The sequence below is a fragment of the Anser cygnoides genome, chromosome 9, assembly GCF_040182565.1.
Source record: "Anser cygnoides isolate HZ-2024a breed goose chromosome 9, Taihu_goose_T2T_genome, whole genome shotgun sequence".
In the NCBI taxonomy this organism is placed as follows: Eukaryota; Metazoa; Chordata; class Aves; order Anseriformes; family Anatidae; genus Anser; species Anser cygnoides.
Window position 1 is genome coordinate 7,981,188 of NC_089881.1, and position 19,767 is coordinate 8,000,954.

General features: G+C 42.6%; 1 protein-coding gene across 7 annotated transcripts in view; it reads left to right on the forward strand.

Annotated features, from left to right (window-relative positions):
* The window catches only part of PIK3CB (phosphatidylinositol-4,5-bisphosphate 3-kinase catalytic subunit beta), a 129,142-nt gene that overhangs the window by 45,679 nt on the left and 63,696 nt on the right, over nt 1–19,767 (forward strand). For 5 of the 7 annotated variants that reach the window (XM_048062998.2, XM_048062997.2, XM_048062996.2 and 2 more), the window contains one exon: nt 5,914–6,086. The gene's annotated coding sequence lies outside the window, so the exon portion shown is untranslated. Of the gene's footprint in view, nt 1–3,875; nt 3,898–5,913; nt 6,087–6,847; nt 7,002–19,767 lie in introns of those variants that run through there. The other 2 variants (XM_067002521.1, XM_067002522.1) reach the window with 2 other exon arrangements.

Here is a 19,767-nt window from a genome sequence, read left to right on the forward strand (position 1 = left end):
GTGTTTATTTGGCATCCAAACTGACAGTAATGTCATGATTCACCTGCTGTGTGATTTGTTTCACTGACAGCGCTATGATAAATAGAGAATTGGCATCATTTGCACAGTAGTTTAATCTGCTGGGGTACGATTCATAGAAATGAAGCTTTCACACTTGTGATATATTGCCAGACTGAGTGGGTGAAAGAGGCACATACTCGGATTTGGTTAATCAATACCTGGAAACAGTGTTGGAAAGAGACTGAGCACAAAGCATGGAGCTGTGAAGTAGTAAGGCGAGGCTGAATTTGTTAGTTTTAAAAGTAACGATGATATGCTTTCAATGCTGCAATGATACTTTTTTTCTTATGGCATCTAGCCAGGTTCGGTAACATTGACTATTTAGGACTAAAAAGGAAGATGATGTGTATGTAGCTCAAAGAAACTGTCTAAACTGTAATTCCTAGAAATAACATGAGTCTTCCTGGTTCAGGCTGACTGCACTTTCCAGCAACAAAACTTACTGGGGGAATTGTTTCAAACTATGTCATGGCATTTTGGGAGTATTCCCAGAATCTCTGCAGCACTGTTTGTGCAGCGCCCATTAATAACACTTTGTGGATTAATAACACTGTTCTGAAATGCATCAGACGCTGTTTTTTTTTTTCTGAGGGTAGAACTCAAGGCTTGTGATGGTGATGAGTTAAATTTATAAATCCATGAGATGAAAGTGCTTCAGTTTGTTCCACCAGAGTTGCATGTTCTTGGTTCTCACTGATTTCACTACGTCTTAGTGACTCTATTTGCACCATCTTAGCGTTGAAAAAGAGTTTTATAGCAAAAGAAACATTGATATGAATAGATGCTCGTAAATTAGTATGAGAGGTTTATAGGCACTTAAGACATTCTTAGTAAGAAATCCATAAATTCCATTTGAATGCCTAACTGCTAGTTACATGTATTTTGACAGTCCTTTTAAAAATAGAAACTCATAAGTACTATTAAAATCTTAACCTATTCGTAAGTGTGAGGAAGCTCAAATCTGACATTTTAAATAGGGTTTCAAAATTATAGTCCATTTATAGCTAAAAATAGGTATTTTAAGAGGAATGATGTTGCATGTAATATGTTATTTTTCTTGTGTTTATTGATGTTGAAATTTCACATAGTTTTTTTTAGTCTGCTCTAGTATGTAGGTACAGATACATATACTTATACTAGCTTACTAGTAGTGTGTAACCGTCAATGGGGTTGAAGTGATCATGTTTTCTGTGGGCTAGTGAAATGTTAATGCAGTGTCTGTGCTGGGAGCAGTAATAAAACGCATTTGCTTTTATCTCTTTCTTTGGTTTATACGTGACATATAGCTTGTGGGAGATAAAGAAAGACTTGTTTCTGAGCAGGTCTTTCATGAATCACAAATGGCACGTGACCAAATTCAGAAGTGGTGTTCGCTGTGTGCTGCAGGTCAGTAAATGTATTTGACTCACAGGGTAACCACGTTGGTGTAGGTTAAAGGCTAGGGGCTTTAAAAGGTTAAAAACAAGGGCTAAAGACTCTGTTCTCTCCTATGGCAGTTCTACACAAAATGAAGTTTTGCTAACCCTGATTTACAGCATTGACGTAAGTGACTGGACAATGATCTCTAAGCAGACTTGACAAAACATGAGTTCAAAGTCTTCTGGAACGCCAGATTCAGAAACAAGTCTACCTTAGCACATTCCAGAGCCACAGTCATTAAAAAGTGTGATGCACAGTAGTATTCGTTACTCTTTCACTGTCAGTCGTGACATCTCTTCTGTTCTCAAAACAGCATTAACAGAAAGGCCATCCAGAAAATAAATATGTAAGGAAGGTGGGGGAGAGGTGGGTTTCTTTAAGCCGTTTCTGTTCCAGTTCTCGTAATTCATTTCTTCCCTAGTCCTTGCCTGTGGCTGAGAACAGTAATATACCATTAACCCAAGGGATGTAAGACACGCCGTGTGGTGCTTGGAAGGGTGTCACAAGCTCCTCCTGTAAGGATAAGAACCTATTTTATTGCCTTTTCAATTGCTGGACAGTCTAATCCTAGTAAGAATTTTAGCAAAATGGAACTACTAAGCTAATTGTGAAACCTGATGCTTGATTTTCATAATTAGCACATTGCAAAGATAAACATAACTGGTAATATATGTGTACCAAGGCAAGCGTGGCAGCTATTACACTTAAAGTGCTATGTAACACATTAAAACCTGCTGGACATTGAAGCCTATTTTTAGTAAAGGAATAAATAAGCTGGCTGTGCCCTACTTTTTGTCAAAATGTGTCATGGGATCTTTATATTTGATTAGAAAAGTCAGCAGAAATAACACAAGGGAACTCAGCGTCTCATCTAAAAAGTGGCAATCCTAACAATCCAGCGCTTCTTTTTATGACAAAGAAATGTTAATAATAGGGTATGAGCTCAGCCCCGCAAAGTGGGCAGGTGAGACAGTAGCTAGCGGGAGATCTGCCTGTGTGCCGTGCTTTTGATGAAATGTTATTTTGTGTTGATGAATGGAACTGTTTTTGCAAAATCCGTGTTAGGAAACTGGAAGAACTAAGTAGTATGTAGAAATATTCAGATATTATTTATATATAAAGAACATATATCTATTATATGTTATATCTATAGCAGCGAGGTCACCCTGCCACTTCAGGATGCGCTTGCTCTTTGCAAAGCTCATAGTCTTGTTAACTCTGAGCAACTTCTTTTGATCTTCACTGTCTGAGGCAACATGCGTGTCCACATGCCCGATGAGCAACCCGTCCTATAAAGTGAGGCCATACCTAGAAACGTGTTTGCCATGAGCAGGTGCAGAACATAAGCAACCACGTAGACAAATGCTATAGCACAGATTGAGCGACAACTATGTGCTTTCAAGGAGTTCCTCTACAGGTAAGTTGTATCAAAAATGCTGCTTTATTACAACACAGTTGGCACAGAATTGGCATAAATGATCAAAAATGCCACCATTGAAGAGTGCCTGCCCGAGTACTTCTAGTCATGGCTTCTCTGTGATCCGAAGCAATACTGTGGTGCACCTTCCTGGTGTGGATCTACAGAACAGGGAGAGAGGGCTCGCTCCCAGCTCTTACTGGCACACCTGCAGCCTCCGTACAGAGGGACTCTCCTTTCCAACTCGCCCAGTCCGTGGTCTGGGTTTTGGGAGCCTGAGAGAAGCAGCCGTGCTCTGTGAGCAAGCAGGGGAGCTTTGGTGGTCCGAGGCCTCTCTCCGGCTCGGACCCACCCTGGCGTGCCAGCTCCTGCAGCTTGCATCAGAGGGGAAAAGGGGAAGGAGCTCAGCCCACTCGCTCACAGCAGGGCTCTGTCTGCCCTGACGGATGTATCAGCTGATGTGCTCGTACTGCTGGCGTGTTACAGTGGTCAGCAGAGGTCAGGGAGGTTAAGGAAGAGGCCCTCTGTTTCAAGCGGCTTTAGGTCATTTAAGTTAGGCTCACAGTTTTAAAATGAAAGGCCTCACGCTGAATTCAGTAAAGACGGCAGAACAGTGAAGTGCAGGGATGACAAGTATCTGGGTGTCAGTGCTCTTTGAGGTCCTGCTTTAGATAACAGCTTGCCCCTCTGGCACCTCTACGTATGCTACAAGTCCTCAGAACTTTCCCACTGCATTTTGCACGTACCAAATAACGGTTTAGCAAAGCGGTGTTAAAAGCTGCTCGTTCTCGCTGCAGGCTGTAGCTTCATTGGCCAAATTCAGCATCCGTTTGTCTGACATTTGCATTTGCAGTCTGGTACTGAGTGTCACTCAGTCCATTATTTGCTGTTGCCTCCCCCTTGGTTGCAGTCAGCGTACAGAACAAAGAGCAGCTTCTTACAGGAGCGGAGCTGCGCAGAACACCTTCGGAGGGAGCGTTATGCTTTCCAGTTGGAGCTAGGTGAGGGTCATCGGGTCTTCGCCGCCATTAGTGCTGTAACAGCGTGCCCCGAGAGGCCCTGGTGGGAGAGGGCGGCTTTGATCCCCTAGGTTGGTCCAACATCTGCAGGGGCTGGGAAGGTCCAGTCCAGCCGACCAGTTTTATTTATCAGCTGAGCCTCACACCATACCCTCCTGTATCATGTCGCTTATAAGCTGTGGCAGTGTTAGATGGTATTGCAGGACTTTGACCTCATGCATTCAGCCGTGGGTAGACTTAGTAAACATACCAAATTCCTTAGGAATGTCTTTAATATTTTCTTTCTAGGAGATTGAATATAAACTTTGCTAGTTAAACCTGATTCCCGTGATTTGTTTTTTTCTAAATACAAGGCACAAAACTGTCACACTAGAATGATTTGGTCACTTATTAGCACTTCTTAATCTTTCTTGTTTGGCACTGAAATTTCTTTCCCCCACATGGTAACGACCTTAGGTGTTGGAGGATATTTGTTCTAGTACAGATGAAGACTTAAAAGGAGCAAATATAGGACGCTAGCAAGTTGCCATCAGCATTAAAATTTTGTTATAAATGATTTCTGAGCATCTCCTGGCTGTTTTGGATCATTGTCCTTTAGATTTTCTAAGCTGATTTATTTGTTTTTTTCTTCAGACTAGTTTTTTCTGCTTTCGGCCAAATATCCTTCACGCTGCATTTCCACTCGCATTTTCTTTCTCCTCTGCCAAGGTCTGCTGCGGCGGTTCTGTGATGTCTGCAGATGTGCAGACAACTTGGGTGTTAGTTCCTTTTCCTGATCGTTGCAGTTACACAGGGCTAAAATAATGTAAGCCCAGAATGCTAAAAATGATACACTTTCAAGTGACCAAGAATGTGCCCTAGGTGTACAGCTGTTTCACATGCAAAGACATGACTCAGATACAGTCTTTTTAGACAAAAACCTTTTGTTATACTGAGAACATGTGTAACAATAGCCTGGGGGGGTAGAATAATAGAGCACTTGTTTTGTGAAGGGGGTGGGGAGAGAATCTAAAAATAAGGAAATTGAAAATTAAAATTATACTTAAAACCTCATTTTTTTTTCACTGACATCTAGGGTAAAAAAAATAATGTTTACTTAAGATGCTTCAGAGAAGTTCCTTACCCATATTGCACGCATTGTGCATATCAACTCCATGTCTGCCAAGAACATGAATGTCGTGCAAGTTGCTCGACTGTGATATGAAGTACGTAGATAACTTCTGATTGAGATCTCTTCACTCCCACCATTAAATAGTGAGGCATTAAAGCAAAAAAGAGAATTCAAAAAAGAGATTTTAAGTGTGGATCACAAACCTACAGAAAAACTCTGAGTGGATTTCACTGAAATCTATCTGTAGATGTAGCGAAAGGTGTCTATACAAGACAATGTTTAAGTGCTCGTGGCTTTCTGCGTGACAGGTACTTCAAGGCATCGGTGTTCACTTGAAAAGATGGCAGCGCAGTAAACGTTTTAAAGTTTCTGGATTGTAGCCCTGTGGTTAATCCAGTAAGTCACTCGCATCATAGCTGATTTACACTTTACAAAGACTGTACCAGAGCCTGTAGAACAACAATGTCACGTTGCAAAATCTTGAGTGAATAGCTCTTTTCTAAAAGATGTTGTCCAGCCTTTCCAAGAATAGTCAGACACAAAACCATTTGTCATCATGAAGGCCAACCAGCAGCCAAGGTTTGAATATCTAGGCCAAGACTATCTGGAATATGTAATGTAAAAAGCACAAGAATTAGACTGGCTTGAAAAGTTGCATATCTGGGACTTTTTGTGATACTGGATTTCATGAATACCTTATCTTTCAGAAATACATTTCAGTAGCAATATACACTTTACACAAAAGAGATCAGTAGCTCCACGTGCTGAACTGAACTTGATTATATAGGACATGATCCATCGAGAAGATACTGTCTCGGTGTGATCTGTACTCTTGCCTGATAAACCAGTCCCTTTCATTTTAAATCCGTTGGCTTTTTCTTTTCCAGGAAGAAGGGAAGTTAAGTGAAGTTACCACACTGCTGCGGTATGAAGAAGCAGCATGATATTCGGAAACAGTGCCTGTAGTGCTGAGCAGCCTCCAAAGAACTGGCTGAAAGCACGAAGGGGAGCCACTGACTGATACAGGCAACATACAGGCTGCGAAGGCCGCTGGCACACGGTAGGAAAGGTTTCTCATTAACTTCTGCCGAGATTTGTGTAGATATTGTAGTGCATGCTCACCATAAAAAAAAAAAAAAAAGTGAGTTTCCGAAAATAAACGGGCTTTGTCCTGCCCATAGATCTCCAGCCAATCCGTGCTGGGGCGGGTTTGAAACAGCCAGCCACCCACCCCTGGGTGTTCCTAATCCCCATTTAATGAACTTTCAGCGCCTTGACGCTCGGTAGGTGAAGCTGGCGAGGAACTAAATGCGCCCGTTTTCAAAACTGCAATGCCTGGAAGCGGGACAGAGAGAAACGCGCGGCGCTGCCAGAACCCGGCGCGGCTGCGGGGCTCTGGGGCAGGCACGCGGAACCTGGCCGCGCTTTCTCTGGACGCAGCCGAGGACGAGCCTTGCCCTACTTTCCCTCAGGGCAGCAGGAGCGTTGCGACGGGACGGGACGGGGGGCCGGCCGGCAGCAGCAGGACCTGGGCCCTTCCTGCCCCCCCCGCTGCCCCTGAGCCCCGGCCTCCCGGGGCCGCCCGGTGCTGCCCGAGCGGCGGCTGCGGCCCGGCCCCGGCCCTCGGGGCAAAATGGACCCGGGCCGCGCCGCGCGGGGAGGGACGCGCCTCCTGATTGGCTGCCGCCGGCGGCTCGATATTGAAAGCCGCGTGCTGGTTGGCCGCTCGGCGCCGGGGGGCGGGCCGGGGGGGCGAGGGCGAAGCTGTCGCCATGGTAACCGCCCCCCTCCCAGTGCCCGCGGAGGCGGCGGGGCCGGTACCGGCGGCGGGGCTGGGCCGGGCCGGGCCGGGCCGGTGGGGGCTGAGGGGCGGCCGAGCTCTCCGCGGGGCTCCCCCGGCGCCTTTCGGTCCCTCCCCGCCCCGGCGAGCTCGGCAGGAAGGGGGCAGCTCTGGGCTGCGGCGCCTTGCCACACGGTAGTTGCTCAACCGGCGGGCGGGGGGAGCCGGGGGCTCCTGTGGGGCCGGGGGGTGCCGGGGGTCCGGGGCCGGGTCGGGGTCCGCCGGGGCTGGCAGAAGCCCGTCGGCCTCGTGTGCGCGCTCAGGTCTGCACTGAGCATCCAAACGAGCGGGTACGTGAGCGGTCGTGGTGAGCAGGCATCGTCCTGGGGTCTGCGGGATTAGCTGGGGGTGCGCAGCCCGCTGTCGGCTGGTGAGAGAGGGAACCTCGGGGGGCGTTCCGTGCCTTTGGGAAAACCTGCCCGTAAAGAAATGTTGCCCGGCCGTCCGCTCGTCAGAGGGCTGCGATGGCCGGGGGGATGCGTGAGGCTGGCTGGGGGATCGGTGGCCGGGTCGCTCGGGAGCTTAGGTCCAGAAACTTGAGACCAAGGGTTCTCCAGGCTTTGGGAGTTTCGTGCCAGCGAGCAGAGCTTTTGAGAGGACTGAGGGAAACAGAAGTCTTATTCAACAAAAATGCCTCGGTAACTCCTTTCTCCTACTTTGGGGGGGTGGAGAATGTCAAGGATTTTAGGGATATCAGGAATAATTTCCCGTGGATTAACTTGGAAATATGTTTTGCTGGAGTTTTTGCCTATAATTATGTGAAGGTCTTTTTTTTAGTAATTTTTAAAGTTTTGTATGGTCTTAAAATACTTTTGTTAGAGTGAATTTAAGTATCTGTTGTTCTTTAATAAAAATCTCTTCCGTTAAGTCAGGTTTCACTTCCTTGGAATATCTGATGTCATAGATCTGCCAGTTCCCCAATTGTCTATGGAGTTTTGGCAGATCTCCAAATTGTAGAGTAGGAAAGCCTTCTTAAAAAAAAAATAAATAAAAATCTTCCTTGGATCCTTGTGATGTAGTAAGGAGAGAACATATTTTGCCTCTTCCCTCTGATTTCACTACTCCTTTTCCTTTCTTGGAAGTTGTGCTTGTAGTAAGCTTGTAAAACGTTGCATGACTTCTGTACAGCTTGCATATATTTGCAATGTACTCTTTTTGGCAAACATGACATTTAAAAACAAAATTCCATAAAAACATAAGTTGTCAGAATGCTACATATACTGGAAGATACAGGAAAAATATTAACTGTTTTTATTTTTGAGGTAGGTGGAAATGCATGCTGGCGTTTGGCTGTTTAGCTAGAAAGCCAGTGTTGTGTTACAGTGACCAGAGGCAGAGTTCAAGTGGCTCAGGTGCTTTTTCATAGATCTGGAGATACACAAGGAAACTTTCCTTGGTTCTCTATGAGTTGCCAACATGGCCATGTGTTGTGGATCTGTTATTATTTGATGTTACATTTTATGCAAAGTCCCTGACAATGGTTAGGTTTCAGATGGGTTTTCTGACTGCCATGCTTGGCAGCAGCAGAGTGTAAGTTATTAACTATACGTTAGCTCTTTTTCACAGCTGCCAGTTTCTATGAAAGCAGTGCAAGGGATAAAAATCCAAAATAAGCATCATTTATACAGGTACATAGAAAAGCTCATGGTTTTTTGTTGTTTGTTTTTAATAAATGTGTGTTTGTGCTTATGCTTAGAGTGTTGATACACCTGGTGACACAGACTACATCTCAAGTCTCAATTAGTTTGCCTCAAATCTGAGGACCTGGAATCCCTGAGGGCTGAAAAAAAATTTGGTTTTAGTGTCTGAGCGTGCTGAAGAGTTTGTTTTGTGGCAGTGCTGTTAGTCCTCACAGAGTCGCTCACCGTGGGAAGGTTTCTGTGTGTTTTGCTGGGATAACTAAATTAGATCTTGTGGCAAATATCAGCTTCAGAAATTTAACAGGTCTTAGAATTAATTGTAAGAAATCACAGTAAAAGCCTGTGATCGTGCAGTTTTGCTTTGGGATGGCAAGGTGTATGCTGACGGCCCAGGATTCCAGGTTACAGCAGGTAACAGAGGTGCCACGGCTAAGATTAGGTGTACCTCTCCAATGCCCGGAGTGTCAGTTAGCTCATGGGCGGCGCTGGCCAAAGAACGTTGTTGTTGCTTGACTTGTACAGTCTGTCAGTTTTACAAGGGTAAATCTTTATTTTGAGCCTGGTGGGAGTACCTTCAGGAACGCGGTGCCATTTACATCTCTTACAGTCTCAGGGTGAGGCCCCAGTGAGTAAATATGCGTGTGAATAAGTTGCGAACAGAGTAACCCAATTTACACACGGGCTTCAGAAGATTAAAGAAACAAATAGTGAAACCGATAACATCAAAAAAGTTGCCTTTGACATGAAGTAAGGTTGGTGCAGTTGTACCATCTGCCTTGATTTGTTTGTTTGTTTTGCTTTTTTTGTTTGGTTTCAGCAGTTTAAGGTGGCTACAGTTTCATTGCCCGTGTGCTGCAGGAAGGAGCCTTGGGTAAAATTGGTTGTATGAAGGTAGAGGGCCCAGGTACAGTCTTTGCTACCTCCAGTTCATGGCTTTGGCTTTTGGCCATGGAGGGGGAAATGCCCCAAGTGTTTTACAGTTGCATTTAAAAAAAAAAAAAAAGTGGGTGCAGCTGTGATAACTTCAGTTACTCTGTTTCTTACCTTAGATACTCTTGACTTAAAATTGGGAATGGGTTGTACTCTGTCACTTTGTGTCTTTGGGCCTAAATCTAGGTATGGAAATATTTGTTTCTACATACCTTAAAAGGAGCACTAAAAGGTACTATAATTATTTTCTTGATGCAAAATGTACTTAATATAAGCTTCACTATCTAAAGCTTACTTTTTGTTTCTTTCAGAATTGTTAAATATGCATGCTTTTGATAAGTAGTTTTGCATTACATTTTCATTATGAAAATGAATTGTAAAGGACTGCTGTAAAGATCTTCTGCTTCTGTATACCTTGTTATTACTCGCAGTAGTTACTTGGATTTTTAGAGTAACTTTGTGAATTCCACATCAAAATATCTTAACTCCATCAAAGATACCAGCTTCTAGTTTTATGCCTGTGTTATTTATTCTGCGTGTTGCTGTAATGTTGAATAGTTTTATTTCTGACGTGTGATCGCAGATTTATTTATTTTTTTTACTTCTTCACTTCTTAATTTTTAACAGGAACTGTTGAACAAGTGATACATAGTTCCTTGGGGCAGGGGTGGAGTGAGTTGACCTGATGGGATAGATCTGCCTCTACAAATAAATGCTTCTAAGAGATCATGAAGAATTGGGAATATTGCTCATAAAATAGCTGTATGAATATGCTTTTCTGCAGAAACAGTGATGATTGAATGGGAAAGTTATGCCCTGTAATGGAAAAAGAAGTTGTGTTGTGGGTTTAATTTTTGCATCTGTATGTATGTTATGGCATCTTTCTTCTTTGCGTGAGTTTTCTCTTGAGAGGAGGAGGTGAGAGGCCTTTGATTTCTTTTTATGAGTCTTATAAATAATAAGTATATTTATGTCACTACATTTTGGAAATTCACTTTTGAGGAATACCAGAGTTTTAGAGCAAATGCTGTAAACTTCTTTTCACAATGTTCTTCTGAGGCTTTTGTTCCCTCTGGTGTCCAATGCAGAAAGCAGAGGCTTCTGTTGATATCTGAATTTGGAATTGATGGAATTTTTTATATGGTTTGGAGTCTATTAACAGCTTGCAGTGTTTGCTCTTGCGTTGTGTCACTTCTGTGCTCCCCTTGCTCCCGGCCCTGTACTTATTGACTGGATTTACAGGAGTACGCGGGGATTCAAAGATGAGTTTGATGATGCCAGTCTGGAGTTTGGAGCAAATGGCAGCAGGTGCACGGTAGCTTGTTTGGGTCATAGAGGTAGATAAATACTTTTGTGGAAGACATGGAGCGTCATTTAGGGATGTTGTCAGTTAATAAGAATTAATTAATTACTAAGAATATTAGCATGTTTGGTTTTATGATATTGTTATGAAGCATTTGCTAATTTTCCATGGGTTTGGAGGTGTTCTATTTGTCTGTTTAAATACACAGAAAGGATATTTAAGCAAAGAAATGAAATATTTCAGCAATAATTGCAGGAACTGTCAATTTAGCGAAGCTTTTGTGTAGCACACGCAATAGCTGGCGTTCAGTAGGATGGACCCAATGTTTTAAGAGGCTCGCAGCCCTGCTCTCAGAGTGTTTTGTGACAGATTTAATGCAGAAGTCTTTTGCTTGGATTCAGTTACAGAGTGTTTGAAGCAGTTTAAAAATCAGAGTAAGTGCCTAGTTTGGAAAATATTTTAAAAAACAACTGGAAAACAGAATAATTGTGAGACGAGCAAGGAGACTGCTGTAGTAAGGGCTTGGCAGCCTGCCACTGGAGGTGCACCAGGGAGGCTTTGAGGTTGCTGTGCTGGAAGTCATGGTACTGGGAGGTCTGCGCTTGGATCCTGGGTGTTTCAGTGCTTGACGATGTTGTGGGGAAGTTTGGTGACGTTGTTTTTCATAGATTCCCTTTGGAATTACGTGGGTGTTGGATATTGGGGTATATATTGGGATTCTCCGTTGCGGTGTTCTGCAAACTGTCTGGGCTTGCAGGGAAGGGCACCGGGGACCCAAGGGAGTGGCATGGAGCTGTGTCAGGCTGGGTGTCAGGAAAAGGTTCTTCACACAGAGGGCGGTCGAGCACTGAACAGGCTCTCCAGGGAGGTGGCAGGGCTCTCTGACAGAGGGTTTGGTTTTTGGGTGTGGAGCCAGGGGTTGGACTCAGTGGTACCTGTGGGTCCCTTCCTACCTGGGATTTTCTGTGGCTCTGTGGTTGGAGTGTTTGTATGTGCAGCCCTTAGTGCTGTCTGTCTCCAGAAAAAGGAAGTCACAGCAACTGTACGGGAGAAGCAGTACACTGGATTTGAAATTTTAGGAGAAGTAGGAATAAGTCAAATCGTGGAACTTGGTTAGTGTGTTAGAGAAGTAAGCTTAGTGTCACTAAGTTGGAATTTACTGCCTAGGTATCTCTAGGTGCCCTGGTCCAAGCAACAGTTCAAGCCATCGAAGTTGTTACGTAAGGAAGGTCGGCTGAGTCAGGACTGGGATTCCTCTCGGCAAAGAAGAGTGAGTTCTTCATACACAGCCAGCAGTAAAACGAGTGGCTGTCTGTGTTTGCAGCCTGGGCAGGCATATGAAGTGTCAGCGAGACAAAGTGCATGCAAGTCCAGTAATTAATTTATTGAAATGGACGGGGTGGGGAGAAGGGGGAAGAGTCCAAACCTGAACCACAGCTTTTTTCTTGTATTTTTCTAATATATGGTTTGAATTAAAGTTTCTTGAGTCTTATGTGCACCCATGTGATGTTAGGATTGAGCCATAATGCGAGGAGATGAAGAGTGCTTGTCTGCATCCGCAAAGTATTTTCAGTTGTTTACTCTTCATGATGATTTCAGGGCAAAAGGTTGTGTGTATGTGTGTGGAGGAGGGCTGTCTTGTTTTTCTTTTCATTTGAGGAGTATATTTGGGAACGTGTGTGTGATAAATGCTGACTGGAAGGTGAGTAGTAATTTGTGAACTCTCTGGAGTGAAGAACAGCGTGGTTAGTTTGGCAGATTGTCAGCAGCAAATGATACATTAATCTTCGGAGCAAAGCTCTTGCCAGCAAAACCAGAAACTTTCCTTTCTGGTGTTAGCAATACAAGTAAGGAGAGACCAATTGTCAGTCCTCTGCAGACTGATACTGTTGGGCTTCTTTCAAACATCCATGTAAGAGACGCGCAGTACCTGTGGCAGAAGTCCTTCTGTATTTGGTTGAAAACAATAATAATGAAAAACTTTCTAGTATACTGAGAGTTTGCATCCATCTACGTTACTAACTTTTCTTCAAATAATAACTTTACTATGTTTATACAGTTTCAAATAAAACATTGTAGTGCTGCAAAATTTCACACCTAGTTTAAAGATAAAGGGGTACCGCTCCGGAGATAGGTGCCAAAACTGTACGGAATGTGGTCAGTCTTCATCCTAGACTAGTTTTGTTTCCCAGCACTTCAGAGTTACTGTTTTACATCTACTGCTGGTGGTAGTGATATACTGAAGTCATTTTTTTTAAATTAAAAATGTTTATCTATGCTTTAATTAGGTGGTACATAGGTATGTTGAAAATTCTGCTATGCTCAAGATAAGGATCTGACTATTCTTTATCTAAGTAATAATAAAAATATTTTCCTTCACTGAATTGTTGCTAAGGTATTGGATTACCATTTTTTTTTGCTACCGAATATGATTCTGCCAAGCTTGTTAGAGTTCAGCCATTACAAGTATATAAATTTTTCTGTACAGCAGTCTGTTTTGATAACTATGGTAATTTCTACTTCCGATGCTGTAAATAAGACGGTGTATGAAAAGCTAAAGCAATAAGAATAGCAGGCAGGTACTGTATAAAAAGAGAAGGTTATTTGGTAGGAATTTGAGCTTTTCATCAAAACCAACATTTCCAGGAATGTGAAGACAGCTGAAAAAGTTAGAAGTAATATTAAGACCCCAATCAAGTTTTTTCCTCATAATTTCTTATCTGAATTTTTAATAATTTCGTCAAGATTTGCAGCAGCTCTTTGTCTTTTGAAATTGAATCCATGTATTGGTTACTTTCGTTGTTTCTATCACTGCAAATACATTGGATTCAAGTCACTCAGTTTTTATCATGAAATGACAAAGTCTCGCTATTCATGATAAAATAATAGAAGACCTCATCTATTTCCACTTTTTAAATAAAGAACTTCAGTCTCTGTAATTTTTCCTTTACTCCATTTTGTTTAATGTGAAAGCTTCAACGTTAATTTTCTTGGGTGAGAAATGCTGTGGGGAAAGTACTGGCTGGGGACCTGTAATAATTAGATTTTGTTTCCAAGTGTGTCACACAGCTGCAGTTTGAGCTTGGAAAAGTCTGGCTATCATTGTATGCTCTCATCTGTGCGTCAGGGATGAGGCTATTTCTTTTTCTTTCTTCTTTGTCTTTGCTTGATAAACTTCTCTTGTATTATGTTGTTGAAGATATGTGGTATCTGCTACCACCGACCTTAAAGTGCTTGAGATGCTCCTTTAAGATAAATGGAGACATTTAATTGAGAAATACTTTGTAGCAGCTATGATAGTTGAAATGAATAGCAGATAAGCCTTATTTGCTTTATATTAGGATGAAGAAATTGTAAATGTATTTTTAAGTGGCCTCATTTAAAAGCAACCACCACCAAACAACATTTAAGTTGCCCCATAATGACAAATTGTCCCAGCTGATGCACAGCCTGACTTTGCTGGTCTCTGGGGAAATGCTTTTGGTGAAAGAAAATCTCCTCCATTGTATCATTGTTATTTTTATAGGAGAAATTATTCATAAAAAGCAGGTAGACGCAGACTGTAGTACGGCAGCTAAAATCTCTTTAAAGCATCATATTAAAAGATTAAAAAGTTAGAATATTTAGTGTACTGCTGTCGTGGGAATAGACATCTGAGTGATTAACCCCCTTCTATTTATAGCCATTTCCTGCAATATTGCTGTTCCAGTTAAATTCTAGGTAAATTTCGGAGAAGGCAGAGCAGTTGTTCCTATGCGTCTCAGTGCAGGTAATTATTGTAGCGTCCCTAAGTTATGTTCTTCCTCATGTGAAGTTCACAAATCAAATTGCTGTATTCTCAGGTTTATTTGCACTTTGATAACTCATCAGCTTCCATTGTGTACAAGTACAGGATTTGATGAGGCCTTCAGCATCTGATGGATACTTTTATCTTCCCGTCAATACTTGCTGATATGTAAAATACTGCTACAGTACGGCTTAAGGCTGATCTTCTGGGATGACTGGCATGAGAGTGAAAGAGGTTGACTGTGTGCCATACTGATAAAGCTCAAACACAAGGCTGATAGTCTGGAGACTGATAAAAATGAAGAAAGAAAAAAAAGTGTCTTGGAGTCAGACCTAATACAAACCAATTATTGTAAAATTTTCCCACCCTCTTGATGCCAGGGGGCGATTCTTCCTCGTTAATTTAATTGGGCCTTGTTGGGCAGGGAAGTAGCATGATACTTTTTGCTGTGTTTTTTAACTCCGTTTGTGGAGTAATAAAGGGTTGCTGTGTAGGTAATTGGTTTGACGCCTTTTGTAAGGAGGAATTTTCAGAAATAAGGGCATTCCTGAAACTTCAAGCCCAAGGTTCTGCATTTAGGTGATTAACAGATCCATTTACCCTGAAGAAAGATTTCTTGGGTTGCAATGGCAATGAAGTGGTCCAAGAGTTGTGTAATTTTCTGTTGGTCTGTGATGTGCTTTACTTTGTGATTTACTTCTGGGAAGTAAAATCAGATTATGGAGGGACCTCCAGGGTTTCTTTCTGACTTATCATGGGAAAGAACTTGAATTTCAATTTTCAATTGCACCCTTTTGTAAATCAAGTTTTTGCTGTCAAGCGCGACGGTGAGATATTTTTTGTTATAGTCAAACCATTATTTTTTCTGTGAAAATGGAAAAGCCCTTGCTTTTGTTTGAAAGGGTCGCTTTTTTGATTACTGAATTTACTGCATATTTTAACAATTCCTTTCTTGATTGCACATGCTGCTGCTCCGGTGCTCTTTTACGCTCCCAGGTTCATACCCCTGGTGTGCTGCTGCTGCTCTTTGGAGGTGAGGCAGCGTGCTGCGGCATGGGAAGCTGTTCTGATGGAGCAGAGGGGGGTCGCTAGAGAAGGGCTCTCCTCATTTGGTCTGGAGGAAGGGGCTCTTTCTCATTTATCACAGAAAGAGAGAACATTTAGGTGCCTATTGCCAGAAACCGATCTATTGTCAATCTTGTAGTTTAGGAGGAGGATAAAGATGTTTGCTAGAAGGCATCTGCTGCTTCCTCTCCTTAGTCCTCCTACACCTTGCTGTGGAAATGGCCCTGGCTGTGTTGTTTTCAATCCAGCCTTCCTTGGGCTCCTCTTCAGTCTTACGGCTTTAGAGATGTTATACAGAAAGTTAAGAAGGTTGTATTTTATTCTTTCCATCTTGCTGCTTGTGGTTCATCTCAGTGTCAAGAACTGCTCTGCAATTTGATCGTATTGAATATAGACCTGTTCTTAATGTGCGTGGAGCAGTTTATCCAACAGAGCATCTGCAGTAGTAGTTTGCCTGTGCTGGAGATCTGCCAGGCAGGTTGCTCTCTTTGTGAAGGAAGTGTATTCCCCAAGTAGTTCTGTGCTGTACCAACGCTGCCGTCATACAGGGGCGTAGCTGCTTAGCTCTTTGTGCAGACACTTGGAAAAAGCAATCGCTAACAATACATCACAACAAAATGAGAACAAACAAACAAACAAAACCCCTACTGTGAGCCGAGCCTGGTATCAACACAGCCATTGAGTTATTATTCCTGTGTTTGGTACTTAATTGATCAGGTTTATTTCTGAAAGCTATTAAATTTATTAGTATTGGGGTAAGGGGCAGGGAATGGAGTTTCATGGCTTTTTTTTTGTTTGTTTTGTTGTTGATTTTTTTAAAAAGAAAAAGTTGGTAATGCTAGGAGTTATTCGTCAGCTCTAAGACAGCAGTCTCTCTGATAGTCGCACACTTTTTCCTGTTAAATAATGGATGTGCCAGTTGATTGAGATTAGATCTTTTATGGAAAGAGGCTTTAAGGGAAATAGTCTGGCAATATATACTGCTTTGCAGATTTTATTGTACTGAAGAAAAAATAGTTAATGAAGGGATAAAAGAATCTGCTGTAAACAAAATTATTAATGCAAAGGGTTCTATTAGAAGCTGTAAATGTGATTGTGTTCATTTATATTAGAAAATTGGGTCCCAAAATCACTTCCAGTTACATTTTGTATTGTCAATGGTGCACTGATTACCATTGTACTGCCAATTGTAAATTTATACATAAAGACAAGAAAGAAAAGGGAGATCATAAAGCTGCCATCATTTCCACGTTTCAGAGAAAATGTATGAACTAAGCCAGAGCCCAAACTTGTATTCAGGCTTGCTACTAGTTTCCTGTTCAGTTTTGCCTGTTTTCCCCCACCCATTTAAGTGCACGTCAGGTTTTCTGTCGAACAGCTGGTGTGAGCGGGAGCATGGCTGTCCTTGCTTTCTTCAGACCCTGCTCATCTCGCTTCCAGGTTCCCCTTTCTGTGTTGTATCACAGCTGAGGCTTTCGGAGGGTTTCTACACACCCACAGAGAACCCAATTTGTACGTTTTGGCTTATAACGTGTAACTCTTTGACACCCTGAGTTTCCAGCACCAGAGTATGAAGCAATAGAAGTCTCCCTAACTGAAAGAGGAGGGAGGGGGGAACAAGAGCAAATGAAAATGCACTGCAGTTCATTGCCCAGGAGAGCTTAGTGGATTTGCTTTGGAGTGCTGGATGGAGCTGAGGGTAAACCGCATTTGTGAGGTGCTGGAGTTTTTCCTCCTTCATCACAAGCGTTGTTAGTGATTACTTCTAGTTCAGATCACATTCACTGTACATGTTAGTGATGAAACACTGGTGATACCTGTCATGAGTACCATTTGGAATTAAAACAGCAAGTCAGACTGCAGCAGTGTGTCCTTGAAGTAAACTTAGACACTACCATGTTAGTTCAAAATCTGTTGCAATTCACACTTTGGAGCTTGTTTTAATCATAGAGAACAAAGCCTTTAAAACTGATGTCTGGAGCAAAGTGGGAGGTAGGTAGCTTCACAGAATGGCTCCTAACAATTACTGAAAAATTAGTTGTTTAGCCTATTTACTAGCGTGTTCTCATTTATGATAAGATTAAATATACTACAAAAAGCAGAATTTGGGAACTAAACAACAGTAAATCTGCAGAGTTTCACCATATTAGGCGTTTAACACCATGTAATTGGGAAGTGAAACATCAGCATGTGAAAGTACTGAAGAAAACTGAGTGCATAGAAGAGATCACAAGAAACAGAAATCAAGAATAGTCCTGTTCTTAATAATGTTTTCAAGTAACTAATTAATTGTCACAAGATCTTTGCAGAGCCAAGATGAAGGCTCATTGTTAAGTTTCTCTGTTTAAAATGCAAATACATATTTGTTGATTTGGTGGTAACTTTTAGATGGGACTAATAGGATTTATTTTGCAGTGTTTTTACATCTATGATGCAGCAGTGAGAAGAAATTGCATTACCAGTAAAGGCCGTATTCAAGTATCCAAAATTGTGATGAAATGCCTAAACAGGGATAGCTATACACCTAAAAAGTCTTCCACAGAGTTTAAGACAGAGGGAAATAATGGAGAAGGACTTCATAAAATTTAGAATGTTTGAAAATGGGTTTCGTTTAATGAGTTCATTAAATGAAGATACAATTTCTTAATCAAAAACCAGTGTTGGGAAGGTAATATTGTTCCTTAACAAGTCAGTTGACCTAGTGTTCTGTGTTATGCCAAATAATTAACTGAACTTCAAAGGTAGGTTTTAAAACACCGGTATGGGCAGTACTTGTGGCATGATACGGGACCAAAAGAACCAGTGCATCGCTCCAAGTCTCACAGGTACTGGAATTGCTGTGCTGCTGGCAGTGCCCTCCCCCCCAACATTTCTGTGTTTAAACAGTGATTTTCTGCATGTTCTCAAATACTGCTTTAGGTGTAATGAAAATCAATGCAAGACCAACTTTTTTTATGGCATTCAATCTATTTTAATATTCAGAAAGATGAAGTTCAGTGCTGTGAGTGCTGAGGGTGCGCAGTGACTGCAGAGCAGTCGATTGGCAGCTCATTAACTATTGCAGGCAGCTCATGAACTATTGCAGACACCTCCGCAGGTGGTACAGGGGCTTGTGGCAGGGTGCTGAGTCCTTTCGCACCTGCCTCAACTCCTCCTCAGTGGTTCGGTTAACTGAGCCTCAGGCCCTTGAGCTTCCCGCTCTGCGCACGTGTACGTCTGCAGGTACGGACTCCTGGGAAGAGGGGTGCTGCTGGTGACATTTCAGCGACCGTGGCCTCTAAATGCTTCGCTCCCATGCTCCAGATCTAGAGAACTGGAGAAATGCTGCAGCCTGGGGGTGCAGGTGAGGTGTGGGCTCTGACCGGAGGCGGGGGAACCTGTGTCTTTGTGCAGATGAATCTGAAACTGTTTGTTTCTTTGTCACCAACTTTGGAGCTGCTGAGCCAACCAGTTGAGTAACCACTTGTGCCCTAAACTGGATTGGAACTGGAAATGAGCTGGAAGATGTTACTCATTTGACCCCCCTGTTCATGAATCAATACAAAGCAAATCTAAGCACTTGTTTGTGAGTCATCAGAAGTCATAAAAACACTGCCGTTTTTATAAAAACGGTCACGGGCAGCCTAGAACTTTGTGCGTTTTGAACTGCAGAGCACCCTCAGATCTAGCTTGTTCTCATGCTCAGAATCTCTCCTGGGATGGTTTGGTGTTCCCTGATTGCTGCTATCAGCACAGCCGCCAGCCCTCTCTAATACCGAGTGCATCTGCAGGCTCTCCCACTCTTGCAGAGACTTTGCTAATCTTGATTTCAGCACGCTGCCCTCAAATTCAGAGAATAGTAGGTTGGCAAACGGAGCGAGAGAGGAAAAAACATGCTATCTTATAGAGTCTTTTTTAGTTAAGCTTCATTAACAGTGGTATGTTCCACTTCTGCTTTGCCCAGAGGCATTTCTTTTCAAGGTGGCAGAGCAGAAGAGAAACAGTTGAATCATTCTGAAACAAAAAACAGAAAATAAACCCTGTCTGCGGCTTTACAAAAACACATGCTTGGTTTTTGTTTGTTTAGGTTTTTGTTTCAGATGGCAGATGAGGGTCAAAAATGTCGCTGTCCTTTTCTCCTTTAGTTGAAGGGCCTTCATTGCCTTGTGCCAGTAAGGACCCTGAGTCTTTCGCTCT